The 8,790-nt window shown below is 43.0% G+C and overlaps 1 protein-coding gene across 1 annotated transcript in view; it reads left to right on the top strand.

Annotated features, from left to right (window-relative positions):
* Positions 1-7,429: 7,429 nt before the first annotated feature.
* The window catches only part of Fhit (fragile histidine triad diadenosine triphosphatase), a 1,532,796-nt gene continuing 1,531,435 nt past the window's right edge, over positions 7,430-8,790 (top strand). Inside the window, exon 1 of the mRNA XM_021203701.2 lies at positions 7,430-7,561. The gene's annotated coding sequence lies outside the window, so the exon portion shown is untranslated. The remainder of the gene's footprint in view (positions 7,562-8,790) is intronic.

The raw sequence follows: 8,790 nt of genomic DNA, 5'->3' as shown, positions 1-8,790 counted from the left end.
CTCTCTCTCTCTCTCTCTCTCTCTCTCTCTCTCTCTCACACACACACACACACACACACACACAGGGACCTGAGATCAATTGTTAGAACCCATGCAAAAATGTGTATGGTGGTAAGCTTGTAATCCCTGCTTTTGTGAGGCAGACATGGGTAGGTCCCTGGAGTTCACTCACCATCCATACTAGCCTAATTGGTGAGCTTCAAGCAAAGGAGACAGATGTAAAAGTAACTTTTTTTCTCCTGTTGATAACTGTTACCTCAGAGGCTTACTGCCTCCATCTGCTAATCTAGTCCTAGTCCTATAGACTACATGGAGCCTAGTTTCTAGCCTCCATATAGTCCCATCAAGGCCTAGAATGCCTTCAGCCTCTGCACTTACTGCTGAATAAGCTCACCTTTTCTAGCTCTTTCCAAACTCTGGCTGGATTGCTCAACTCAGACGTTCTGGCTCAATTCCTCTCCAAACTGATTCAATCTTGCTTCTCCTTGTCTCTCTTTTGAATTGTGCTTGAACTACAACTTTGGCAGTCTGTTCTAATCTTCTAGCTCCTTCTCATCCTGTCTCTGACTTTCTGTCTTCACCTGTGTCTAGTTTGTTCTCTCTTCAACCTGTCACTGTAAAACTCTCCCAGTAAAACTGGCTCCTCCCTTTTCCTCTTTTTTTCTGCACTGCTCTCTTATAAACAGCTGCTTCTTCCTCTCTCCTCTTATGAGAGTTAGACATACCCTATTCTGTCATATTTTCCTCTGATTCATCACTTTTTCTGCCACTCAACTAGACATCACTCTCACACATAGCTTCTTCCTTCTACAAACTAAGTTTCTCTTATATACATATAGTTGCATATAGCTTTACGCTCTACCCTCCTTTAGCTCTGGGAAGAGACTGTACTAGCAGCTCCCACTCTGTTTCCGTTGACTCCTCAGACAAAAGACATACACACAGTTGTTCGTTTTCAACTTAACCTTAGGACACAATTGCTGGGCGCCACTATCTCCGGCCTAGAAAACCGTGCCCTTATCAATTTCTTATCTCTGCCTCTCCCACCTGCCCTAAACTATTTTGTTTTGTTTTGTTTTGTTTTTCGAGACTGCGTTTCTCTGTAAAGCCCTGGCTGTCCTGGAACTCACTCTGTAGACCAGGCTGGCCTCAAACTCAGAAGTCTGCCTGCCTCTGCCTCCCAAGTGCTGGGATTAAAGGCCACTGCCCACTGCCCTAAATTTTAGAGGCTAGTTTTATCTATCCTCTGCCAAACATCCCTGCCTACTTGCCTGTAGTAGCAGCTACAGGCCCCAGCTCCTCCTGAGACCTCACGTGGTTGCCTCGTTCTCCTCTCCTTCGTTGTATCTGCCTTTTCCTCCTGGGACCCAGAAGTCCTGCCTGTATCTTCCATCTAACAATTGCCACCCACCCCCTCCTCCGCCCCTGGCCTTTCTTTACTGACCAATTGGGGAACAGAACCTTTAGCATCAAAACTGCCCCTACACAAAACAAGGTGGAAGAAACCTGAAGAAAGGCGCCCTCAGGATGATCTCTGACCCTCATATGCATGATCACACACACACAAACACACACACATATAAATCCTCTCACATGTACACAATCATGACTACACATACACACATAAAAGAAAAAAATCTTTATTTTTTATTGAAAATATTTTGTTAATATTATCCATTTTAATTTATTATTTGGTATCCAAAGACTACATTAACGAAAACTTTTATGTCTTGATTAAAAATTTAAGTTTGTATCATTTCAGTAGTAAAAGTAATTAATACATGGTTTAAAAAGTGTTCAGAAATTTAGAATGATGCACAGCCAAAAGAAAGATTTTCCTAATAAAAGTGCTGTCTCCTTCTTCCAAGTGTCCATCAGAATCACTTGTGATTCTCCCAGAAACAGCCTTGCTAGTGTAAGCATGGATCCACAATTCTGAAATCAATCAATCAATCAATCAACCAATCATCAATCAAACAAACAAATAAACAAAGAAAACTATCTGGAAACTGAAAGGTTAGGCAGCCAGACATAAAGTCCTTAGTGTCCTTGCTTTTCTATCTATGGGTATGTAGTAATGCTTGTTCACAGGGTGCTGTCCCACGGCCACAGCAGCAGTGTGTACTAGATAGAATAGGCTTATGCTTTTCCACACACTACAAAATTTGTTAGATTTGTGTTTGTATTGCTGTGCTTATAAACTTCAATAATTGTGTGTGTGTGTGTGTGTGTGTGTGTGTGTGTGTGTGTGTGTGTGTTGAGGTTTCACCTGTTGCTATGTTTTAAAATGCTAAATACTGGCCCTGGTTGCCTCAGGGACAAGAGAATCCTCAAGTACATAAAGTGATGCTATGTGATCTTGCTCCTTAGTTTAAAACTACTAGTTGAATAGAGATGTCAACAGCTTATAGCTGGGCAGAAGAGAGGTAGGTGGGGTTCTGGCTCCTGGGTTTCAGGGTCTGAGGCAGGAGTCAGAGAGGGAGAGAAGAGACTATGCCATGGGCTAGGTGAGTCATGAAAACATGCCCACGAGGGCTGACTAATTGGAGTTAAGAACAGCCCAAATGGGACTTGGCAAGTTATAACTCAGGGTTGCTGATAGGGAAGTAGATACAAATAGTTTAAAGGGCAGATATCTGCCAAGCTCTAGTGCTGATTGAGGCTTATTGTAGATATAAAAGTTGTGTGTCTTTTGTGGGGGGATTAAATATTTACAATGTATGTGTATGTGTGTGTGCGCGCAATACCTAGTCCTTTTAGGTTTACACAAATGGATATTATGTATGTACTGTCTGACTACTACATTTATTAAGTAATTTAACCATTTCCCTGAAGACTGTACTGTGGCCTCTGTGACTTTTAATGTCATGTCCTATAACTTTACTTTTCACTAACGTGACCCCTGGTTATTCCTCCATAATGCCAAGCTGGCTTGGTTTTTTTTTTATTATTTTAAAGACGTTATACTCACTGCTCCCTCTGAAATTTTCTTCCACGGGTTTTCACAGGGATTGTCCCCTCGTTTCTCCAAAATCCTATGTCCACAGGCAGGCCTTGGTTCAAGTGACACCTCTTCCAAGAGGCCTTCTCTAATTACTCTATCTGAACAACCACTGGAATGCTCTGTGGCATATCCGTGGGTCATCTTTTTGACTGTTGATTGGTGTGGGAGGGCCTAGCTCACTGTGGGCAGTGCCATCCCTGGACAGGCAGGCCTAGGCTGTATAAGAAAAGCGGTTAAGCAAGCCAAGGGAAGGAACGCAGTTCGTTATCACCCCTTCACCTCTTGCCTCCAGGTTTTACTTTGGATTTCCTCCATCATGGAGGAAATCTGTAACTTGTAAGCTAAAACAAACCCTTTTGTTCATGGTGTTTATCACAGCAACAGGCGGCACACTAAAATAGTCCTCTACTAAAGAAATACAGCTTTTTAATTGTAAGAAAATGTTTTTAATGGATTTTTTAAGTCTGAGAATGATATAATGCCTTTAATGCTGCAGTGAACCTGGGGCCATGTGTTTGGATGCAGCATTTCTTGAAAAGGAGTGATGAGAAATCGCAGCTTATCTCTGGCCACCCTAGTGAGATCACAGCTTGGACACTGAGCTGAGTTTTATGTACCGTATGTTCTAGGTAACTGGGAGATGATTGCAGAAGATGGCAGGAAGAGGGATTAAGTGTGATTATTTATGATGCATAGTTAGAAAGAGAGAGCATGCATATGTTCTCTAACAACAGGGAATATACTGATCTCCTAAATATCTAATGAGCAAAGCCACCCAAGCAATCCATTTAACTTGGACAAGCAAAAGAATCAATAAGATGAAGTGATAGAAAAATAGAGGAATATTCGAACAATATTTAAGATGTCATCAGACGGCTCTTGTTCTTTCTAGCAAGCAGATTTTTTTCCAACAGACAAACTCCATTATTACAAGCAGAGGTTTCTGAAGGAAATAGGAACACTTCAAGATAGCTATATGTGCCAGCCTCTCTATACGTCATACAAGAAAAGATAAAACATTGCTTTCCTTGTTTTAAGGTATTTTTGAATTTTACACACACACACACACACACACACACACACACACACACACACACACCTGATTTTTTTTTCCAAATAAATCTCCTCAGAATGCTTGTCTGAAAGTCTAGTTTATGACCTGTAACATATGGCTGAAATGAATTATGCAGAGGGTTGAACTCTGACTGCTAATGACTGCTTCATTTTGAGAGTGTTTCCATAGTAAAGATTTCTTTGTAGGTCCTTTGAGCTTGCGAAGGATGCTCTTGGGACTATAGTGAATGACCTCCAGGCTCCCTACATGGGAGGAGGATCCAGTATTTGTTACACTGTTATACAGTGCAAGGTTGCCAGGAGGTTGTCTGTGCTCCTTTCCTTCAGGACTTTGTTTAATAGTACAGGGGCTCTTGTAGTTCTTCCAGTATGAGTCTTGTGGCAATGGCATGGCTACGGCTCTGTGCTTCCTCCTTGACTTCCATGAGGGAGCTTGATTCTCGGAGCTTGCACTGTCTTTGCAGGAGACGCAGGAAAAGCAGAATGGCCATTAGTGACTACACTTTAAAGTGGAGCTGTTTTTGCAGAAGTGCTATGGCAGTGCAAATCACAGAACGCTTACATGCGTGCGCACGCACACACACACACACACACACACACACACACACACACACACACACACGTGCACACAATGCTTCCTACCTATCTAATTCATTGGGACAATTATTTTATTAGTCTTCATGACACTGTTGTAAGCAGATCTCTTTTGGTGCCCTGCCCTCTTACTTCCAATGGCATGGCTTCTATTACTAATGTTCTGTGTCCACTGAGGCGACTCTGTCTTCTCATATGCATGCCTGACAACTCAGAACTTACCCCTACCCCAGCAGCCCCTCCCTACAAAGCAGCCCTGACAGACTGATGGGAATTAGTGTGTCAACAGCCCAGGCCTTTAGCTTCCCTGGTTAGACACCTCAATTAAGTATTGCTTTTCAAGATCCCCCAGGAGGATTGAGTTACAGTTGTCACTACAAGTAACATGGTGGACAGGGCACTGTTTGTTTGTTTTTGTTTGGTTTTTTTTTTTCATGTCTTTCCTTTTCCTATTTCACTTTTTCATTCTTTTCGCGGTGTTTCCTGTAATTGCCTGTGCAATAAACAACTCTATGTTGAACATCAGCCTCAAGACCTATTTCTGGAAAACCCAAACTCTAGTGATTATTCAGTCAGTTTGTAGATTGGGCTACAACCTTCCAGTTGACTGTCTTGGTACTTAGTTTTGGATCCAAGGCCAGCGCCATGCATGTCTTAAGTGTTCTTTACAGATGTATGTATTGCTGAAGGTCGGAGTTGACTTTTAACCCAGAAACATCCACAGCTGAATGCTTATGTTCATATCTCTGTGCTAATATTATATTGTCTGCCAGTGCTATGACCATTATTAGAACAACTATATTAAATATATTCACAGTCTTCTCTAAGTAGTAAATGTAATGATTATAGGCTGGTACTGCCTTGGGAGTGGTTTAAGTGTTGAGATTTCCCATATCGTATGGCCCAGTGACTTTATTCCATATTTAGTTTGGCACTGTTCTACACAGTAGTCACATGTAATGAAATCGCTCATGCTGATCAGCTTGAGAAAAACTGGAACTGGTTAGCCAACTCTATGCTCATAAAAGCTACAAAGAACTATATTATACAAAATAGCCCTAAACTGACAGAATCAGATTTTGGAGCGCCTGGAGGGGGTTTTAATCCCTATGCACAAAATTAGTCTGTATACATACTGACCTTCATTCTTGCGATTTTAATCTGTAATTCTTTTCAATTTCATCCTAATTCACAATTCTCCTAGTGTCTTAGTGTTGTAGGTATAATTTGACCACAATCCAGTGTGGCATTCTCTGAGAGTCAAGCTTGCAAGGGCATCATGATATTTCACCAGGATGCTGTGTCCACCTTGCTACTCTTTATGGGGCTCAACTTTAGAAAGGTCGAGAAATAAGAGACTTACTGCAATTCCCCACATGTAAGTAAAGATAATCAAGGGAAAAGAATGCCTGTAGATATTTTAGGGTTTGCTCAAGCATTACTGCTCCTTGGTTCACTATCAAAACATTAAAGCAGACTAGCAAATAGTTTTCTTTCCTTGTACTCAGATTTGGGAAAGAATGGAAGAAAAGGGTGTGGGACATATTAAAGAAGAAAGGGCAATGTGTGGTTGTATGGTCCCGCCAATATCTGCATGATCATGTGACAATCCTGTGGTGCTCTACAAGTTGCAACTGCAGTTTTTGTGAAAATCATGGTTTTTTTCCTCATGCATTACTAAACCCAGAACATGTTTAGGTTCAGAATTGGCTAAGTCAATGATTTTTTTTTCCTCCCAGCATTCACATGGCATCTGGTATGGAATATATTGAGAAAATGATTTTGAATTAAAATGAAAAAGAGCAAGCATAAAAGACCCTTGGTGATAAGGGACGAGTTTAATTGATATGCATGAGATAGGAAGAACAGAGGAAGGTCATCTCTAGCTATCATTCAATTATTCAAAACTTATTTACTTTGTTTGCCTCATAGTTTCACCCCCTCCCCCAGGTGTAAGAAATACTGTAGGCAAATAAAAATCTAATTCTGCAAGGTCTTGTACCCCAGTAGAACAGTAAGACAATAAAAAACCCAAATAATTTGTAATGATTTGTGGCAAGAGCCTACTTGAAAACTATTACGAAGGCGGAGGATAAAGGCTGGGAAGAAGGCACAGGAAGATTTTTGTTAGGGTGTCATGGGAGGCCAAGGGTAGCCATATCCTGGATCAAGTAGGAACTTTGGGGACATGTTTTGGGAAAAATACAAGTCTTAAGTAATCAAGAAGGAGCCGGAGATGAGAAAGGGAAGTGCAGTTAGCTCTTTTCGGAGGAAAGCAAAAAAAAAAAAAAAAAAAAAAAAAAANCAGTGAAATGCTAATTAAAGAATTCATTGCTAGTCAGGGTGGCCACAATCAGGAATATGTACTACAAATGAATAGAGGTCACCCTCACAAACTATGACTGCAAAGTCAAGGCCCATTATCTCTCTCCACAAGGAAAAGTCTCCTCCAAAAAAAAAAAAAAAAAAAAAAAAAAAAACGTACTGAGTAGGCTTTCATTTCAAGAGAAAACCAGTCGTATTTCTTTTTCCATTTGTTAAAGGCTAAAGACTGTGATTTATGACAAATATTCCTTTCAAAGGGGAGTCTCACCTTAGATACTCTTCTCTAGGAATTGGTGTTACTGTCATTTGGCTTCCGATTGGTACAGCGTAGTCTAGTGCTCTTCGCGAATTGGCTCTTGCGCCTGTCTCCAGATGAGAAGTCCTCTTGGCTCCTGCCCCTTACCGCAGGGTGCTGTGGGGATTGTAGTTCGTCCCGTTTGGGCCCGCTGTGGGATTTTTCCCGTCAGCTCCCAGGTCCACCCCAGTGGGGACAGGCTCAGGCGGCACTCCTGTCCCGCGCTCCCGCCCTCTTGCCTTTCATTCCAGCCACCAAGATCTTGGAAGGTAGGGGCGCGGGAGCCAAGCCCAAGTGGAACAGAATGTGGGGCGCGGGCTGGGTTTCCATGCGCGTCTGGTCAGTATCCCTGCGGCCCGCGGGGCGGGGACAGGCCAGCACCGCTTGCCTGATGGTGGCCGTCTATCAGGAGGACTCGCTCACCTGATGAGACTTCTCGGGATGGACTCAGGCGCCCCAGCTCTCGTGCACATGTCCTAGCCTCAACCCGCCCCTCGGGATAAACTGAGGCACCGGGTCGCGATCGCAGGTCCACGAGGTGTCATTGTGGCTACTTTTGAATAGTTCTTCCGTTCTATAGACAAGTGTCAGGAAGCCCTGACCCAAACAGGTCTGTGTCAGACATCTAGCTTAAGTGTCCCAAAAGGTTTGAGCAGGTGCTAAGGCAGCTGCAGAACAGGGTTCACGGAGAACAGTGTTTTGGGAACGAATTTGCATTTTGATAAGTTTAAAGCATACAATAAAGAAAAACAAACCCACATCAGTTCACCGTGGCTCGAGAACTCGTCACTGGTTGGACCCTCCGCCTTTGTGGCTTTTTTTTTTTTTTTTTTTTTAAGTTTAGGTTTACACTCAGGAATTGCAAGCTGTAACCGATTGTAGAAGGAAGGAGTCAGGTTGCTGGAACTTAAGCCACTTTTGCCTCTGCCATACGACCGTGGATGGCCAGCTCAGCGGTCCTCATGTGGATAAAAACCAGCCTAACGCTCCCTGCTCTAGTGGACCAGAGCTGTTTGCAACTGTAAACAGCACTGAGGCCAGGCTTCCGAAAGTTTGTCAGTGGAAAACTGCTTATTTTCGATCTCAGAAGTGTGCTGAAAATACCCAGAGGATCAGGGCTAGGCCTGTTCTGCCAAGGGCAGCCCTAAGAGCACCCGTGCTTAAGCTGATTGTACCTGTAAGCTCCTTTTTCAGGCTCCATTTTATGGCTCAAGACCTTGGCTGCGGAGGGTTCTGGGACTTGTAGTCCGCCCAATTGCACCCATCCGGCCTGGTACTTCAGCTACCAATGTGCCATTTGGCCCGACGAGATGTCTTCTGGGAACTGAAGTCTCACTACAAGGGCCCCCCGGGAGGTAGCCCCTTCCCTTAGAACTACGACTCCACATGCCCTGCCTTCTTGGCTGCCTTCTTTGTCCATATGCTTAATAATGCTAGGAGTAAGAGAAAATGTTTAGTAAAGGTTCTCTCTCTCTCTCTCTCTCTCTCTCTCTCTCTC

Source organism: Mus pahari, chromosome 8 (assembly GCF_900095145.1).
Source record: "Mus pahari chromosome 8, PAHARI_EIJ_v1.1, whole genome shotgun sequence".
Taxonomy (NCBI): domain Eukaryota; kingdom Metazoa; phylum Chordata; class Mammalia; order Rodentia; family Muridae; genus Mus; species Mus pahari.
This window is presented reverse-complemented; position numbering and strand designations above follow the sequence as displayed.